Raw genomic sequence first — 5,968 nt, forward strand, 5'->3', positions numbered from 1 at the left:
ACAGGGAAATGTATAACATCTCTCAGAATGCTATCATATTATTTTGGGGGTGTTTCCTGTTGTTTCTCATTTGATTGTAATGTATGTTATGTACTATGTCATTTTCCCTCTCTTTTTAAAAATTTTTTAATTCTAGTATTATATTAGTTTCAGGTGTACAGTATAGTGATTCAACAGTTCTATACATTGCTCAGTGCTCATCACGATAAGTATACTCATAAATTTGGAATGCTTCACGAGTTTTTCATCTTTGCTCAGGGGCCACACTAATCTTCTCTGTATTGTTCCAGTTGTAGTAGATGCGCTACTGAAGTGAGCACTGTAATGTTCCCGTTTTGCATTATATATATTTATTGAATACATTATATATTTTATATATCTTTTATATGTATCTTTCATAAGTATCCCTATATTGTATATGTACAAATATATGAACATTTGCAATAGAGTAATAGTTTTATAATATATAAACATACAAATCATGGGAGATACATGTATTTTACATATGTATATATTCTATAAAATATCATTTTATATCATTTGAGATGTGAAATATCTCAAAAATAGAGAAAGATACAGATTATAGTATAATCAACACTTATGTATTTATTACCCAGATAGAATAAATATTAACTTTAAAAGTTGTTTAATTTTTTAAAGAAACAAAACACTACAGATGCAATTTCTTCTACTCTGTTCCATTTCCTTCCCTATCTGCCTCTTTTTCCCACCTCCGGTTAATGCTATTCTGAAGCTGCTGTGTATCTTCTACATCTCTGAGTTTAATGTTTTAGCATAAATGTATGGTCCACAGGCCAATATTTAAAATGTGGCATCATATTTTTGTTTTTAAGCCAGGTAAATAATATTTTGCTAAATATATCTTTCTGCAGCATCCTCTGATCATTTCCCTTATTCACTCAACTTTTTTTTTTTGAAGATTTATTCAGGCTACTAAATCATCCCTATGTCATTTATTTAATCGCTGTGCAGTAATACTGTTGTAAGAATATATCCCAATGAATTTATCCTTCTCTCATTTGATGGATATATAAGTTGTTTACAATGTTTTATTTGTACAAAGATCGGTGCAGTGGGTATGTGGCTGCGCACATCTCCTTAGGCAAATGTGTGAGAGCTTCTCCAGGGTACTCGTGTAAGAGTGGAATTGCTGGGCTATACGTCTTTGTCTCACTTTTATATTTATTCTTACAAAATCAAGCATTTGTTAGATATTCTTAATTTTTAACTTTGAAACAAATATGATTACTACCTCATTCTTATGCTTTTGAATGAGTCAACTGAAGACTAAAGTTTGAAAGGAAATTGAAAAATGCCTTAGCATTTGGATCTGCTTATCTGTATAACCCAGGATTGACTTGATACTGTAGGATATGCAATGCAAAAAACAAAAATAAATTGGATGATAAGAATCATAGGAGACTAGAGCTACCATTCCTTTCTTTCTTTTTTTAACTAATTCATTTATTTATTTAGAGAGAGAGTCAGCAGGAGGAGAGGCAGAGGGAGAGGAGGAGGGAGAATCTCTAAGTAGACTCCATGCTGATCATGGAGCCCAACGAGGGGCTTGATTTCACGACCCTGAGATCATGACCCTAGCTGAAATCAAGAGTTGAACGCTTAACTGACTGAGCCACCCAGGCATCCCTAGAGCTACCTTTTCTAAGCACCAATGTAAATATGCTGTGCTCTTCTAAGCCATTGCATTGCATATAAAATACTTTTACTTTAAATGTGTCTATATTAGATTTTTATTTTGATAATACATGGTTATACTTGAAAAATATAAGAAGAAAGAGACTCTTAAATCTCCTCCACTCAGTTTAATCTACAATAGTCACTACTTATAATAGTTTGATATTTCCCAAGTACTTATAAGAGTGTGTGTGTGTGTGTGTCCATGTATACTTTCTAATAAGTGGTATTTTAGTATATATCCAATTCTGTAATAATTTAAATCTGCATTTCACTCTGAGTTTATATAAAATAACTAATGAAAGTACAGTAATGATATTTATACTATTAAATAGTGCATTATTGTTTTGCATATTGAGGCATTGACTAAATTGTTAAGTGAGCACAGAAACTAAGGTCTTACTCAGTATCAAGCTTTCCTGATTACTTCAAGGACACAAGTGATCATAAAGTGTAGGTGGGGGCACCTGGGTGGCTCAGTCGATTAAGCACCTGTCTTCGGCTCGAGTCATGATCCCAGGGTCCTGGGATCAAGCCCCGCATCAGGTTCCACGCTCAGCGGAGAGCATGCTTCTCCCTTTCCTTCTGCTGTTCCTCCTGTCTGTGCTCTCTCACTCTCTCTCTCTCTGTCAAATAAATAAATAAAATCTTAAAAAAAAAAAATAAAGTGTAGGTGAAGCAAGGAGAAGCCAAGTGTAGCTCCCCAGGTCCTTTCTTGCTATAGTTGGGCACGCTCCAGCGAAATTTAACATGCAAGATGTCTAAGAAATGTATGCGGGTACATGACTTACACAGACATCTCCTCTTTATACTCTGATAGCTACATAGCTCATTCAGCATTTTTCAGGGAACCATGTCCCATAGATCCATAGAATCCAGATTTGTTTACCACTAACAACCCCAAACAGATCAGGTACACTCTACTGAAAGCATTTCATAGATAAAGATTCTCCTACTAGTGAATATCACTCATGAATTTGTCGGTTGATCAATCATCAGCGTTATTTTCAAGATTTGACCAGGACACTTTACTTTCTTTTCTGAGACATCCATAATAAAGGGGAGAAAAGATTGCAGGCTTGCTATGCTGCAAACACTTGACAATGACCATGAAATAATCAGGGGTCCATGGGTAAAGCCACCTTAAAGTTTTGGCCCATAGATTCAAGAGCAATAGCAATAAAGTGTCTTTGGTATGGTGATCGTCTTTGGTACATACTTTTAATTTTCTCCATGTTTGAGATAAAATTTCTATTCCTCTTTAACATTTCCAGGCAAGCTTTAGTCCTAGCTTCCAGCTCCTTTTCCTCTTAGAACTTGTCACCAATCCTAAATTCTGACCTTCAGTGAATCCTTTAAGTGGCACATTGGATTCACTCTGTTTAATCCAATGAGACATCAAACCTAATCTTTTTTAAAGATGTACCTTAGTAAGGGTCATAGTGTATTCTCATTCCTGGATGTAACTCTGCATTGGTTCATTTTCTGCATAAACATAAGCTGCTCTGAATGGAAGGAGAACTTAGTTGTTTCCTGTTGATGTCCTTGTAGAAGTGGAGATGAGAGATGGGATAAATTATTTGCTTTTCAGATATGGAATTCTTCCATGGAGCTCTACCCTGCTCCCATTGGTCCACCTGTTCCCCTGTAGGGTTTCCCACCTCGCAGAAGGCCACCTGTGATTCAGCAGTTGCAGGCAGATGAATACTGAATGGTAGGAATGGAGATGGTATTCGTATTTATGTACCTTCTCAACAGTGGAGTTTTCACATTGAGAATGCATATTCCACTGTGCCAAACCCAAGAAAGGAATTAATTGTGTTTTGAAACAGTATGGGAAGAGAAAGCAAATAGTTAATTCAAAAGAGATAAAGCAAATGAGCTTCAGAACAGATCTCTGAAATGATTATCGCTGGTTTCGTTTAGAAAATGTCCTCTCCCAGACCAAACATTTCACATTAATTAGGGAATGTGCTGGAGATTAAAGCAGCAAAATGTCATTGTGTACCTGCCACATGACCTCACACCTGGTTTTCAGAATAACAGTGGAAACTATACAAATATTAACCACAAGACATGAATGAATGACACAGGGAAATGCAGGAAAGCTGTTTTGTAATGTGAAGTTTGAACATGGTCAACAGCATTTGGAGGATACTGTCTCTAAAATTATGTGTTTTCTCTGCTCTGGGAGTTCCTGCCCTGAGGTCAGTTTTGTAGGTCCCAAGGGCAACCTGAGCCAAGTGTCAATATTGTCTTTTAGACAAGCTAAGTGGTGTTAGGCTTCCTGCTTTCAGGTCTCAAACATTACACCCCATAAAATCAGCATGTTTTCCTAATCAGACAACACTATTAAAGAAATAAACAATGGTCCATCAGTAACTTTAACGGCAAGTGGCATTCTCCAAAGGAGACTACGAGAAAGCCCATTTAGTTCCACATCAGAATTTCTTGGTCTTAGGAGACTCACATGGCTAGGAATATAGGATTTGAGGGGGTAAGAAATAGGATGTGTATGAAAAGGGAGTTCAAAAAGGAGAGCCTTTGGTCTTAAATGTTTAGATCACAAAAAAGCATGATTATGACCGTTAAATTAGTCAGCAATATAGGTAAGTGGATACAAGTGGATTAACAGCAGGAGGGGGATACTCTTTACTACCTGAATCTAACAGCCACAATCAAGAGTTGTGTGTGCTGGGGGGCTTCCTAACAGGGTGGATGGTGACGATGACTCACATTTATGAGCACTTACTCTCAGAGGCTGGGGGGCTTCTCCAGGAACTTCCAAAACATCCTCACATTAACTCTTTACAACAACCTTATGAAAGGGGAATTGTTCTGTTTATTTACCCGCCATGAGCCTGATGCTCAGGGCAGGTAAGCAACTTGGGGAAGTTCCTGCAAGTAGCGTGATCAATCTCGCATCCGTCGGGTGCCAGAGAACTTTGTCCTTACCTTCACAACAGTTGTGGTTACCTTACATTTTATGGGCACATTGTCTGATCCGGAAGTAAATTTGCAGCCAAGGATCTGAACCATTTAATGACTGAAGGAGCAGCACAGGGTCCTAAGAGAACTTTGCATTTTTCGCTGGGGAAACCACGTCTCCCCCGAGACAACCCTTTGTGACCTGTGAGTAACATCTTAGGGACCAGATACACACAGGGGCTCACAGGGCATTGGGCCATAGGACTCTTGTGGCTAACATGGATCTCTGATTTCAGATTGCTAACTTATTGGGTCTTGGCCCTATGAATTTTATGACTCTTACATGATCTGCTAGATCCAGTATCACCTCCTAGTCCTAATCTGTGACTCTGAAGCTACCCGAAGACCTCTGCCCCAGTGGACCAATGCAAGGAAAACATAAAATTTGTCTATTTAATGAAATAAAGGTCATTAAGAGATGTGGCCAATTTAGGTACCAAAGTAAATTATAGGGAGTTTGATTTTTTATGTGGTTATTTTTTTGACTGAATTGCTGGTATAGAAATATTAGTGTTTTATTTATGAAGAGTAGATCCCACTGAGCAATTAGCTTCATTGCTATTTTTGTTATAATAACTTTGATTCTTGTTTCTGGTAATTTTAGGTTCCAAGTGACAGAAACCTAATGCAACTTGATTAAGTTTTAGAAAAAAATATATTTGCACATGTTTGTGTTTGTATAACTATGTTGGGAGGATCAGAGTGTCTTAAGAACTCAGGGGGAGGAAATATACACAGATTTGAGAGAATGGAACCAGAAACTCTAAAGTTAAAAACGAAAGTTATTCTCTTTATCTTTCACAACTCAAATGAAATCTATTTCTGCTTGTCTGTGTAGATATAATTTGTTCTCTGTCTTTTTAACAGCTAGGCCATCCCAACCTACCAGTACATAGCTTTTCAAGTTCAGAGCCCGCGTGAGTCTTTTAAATCCAATTCCAAAATCTCTGGGGTAGGGAATCTAAAGGGTCTAACTGGAGTCCTTGGTGATCCTGGGGCAGTGAGGTCAGATGGGGTTCTGCCTGCTTGTCAGGGCCCATTGGGAAGAGGCCTTTGAGAGGATGGGAAATGGTCTCCCCATGGAGGAGTAAGGAAGTGGGGGACAGTGATTAGTGCAAGAGATTATGGCAGCCTCTAATCCACCTGTCTGGATATTACCTGGCATGAATTTGGATTTTTGGTCATCTGATGTACCAAGGCTCACCTTCCATGTGATTCCCTACTGTTTGATGAATAATGCTATTTGGAATTTTCCTATGTATTT

The 5,968-nt window shown here is 37.7% G+C and overlaps 1 non-coding gene across 1 annotated transcript; it reads right to left on the reverse strand.

The window, feature by feature from the left end:
• Window positions 1–217: 217 nt before the first annotated feature.
• On the reverse strand, window positions 218–320 carry LOC115943835 (U6 spliceosomal RNA). Its single transcript, XR_004078421.1, has one exon. It is a non-coding gene; the product is annotated as a U6 spliceosomal RNA (small nuclear RNA).
• Window positions 321–5,968: the final 5,648 nt, after the last annotated feature.

Source organism: Leptonychotes weddellii, unplaced genomic scaffold (assembly GCF_054177405.1).
Source record: "Leptonychotes weddellii isolate Sample4059 unplaced genomic scaffold, ASM5417740v2 HiC_scaffold_8882, whole genome shotgun sequence".
Classification (NCBI taxonomy): Eukaryota; Metazoa; Chordata; class Mammalia; order Carnivora; family Phocidae; genus Leptonychotes; species Leptonychotes weddellii.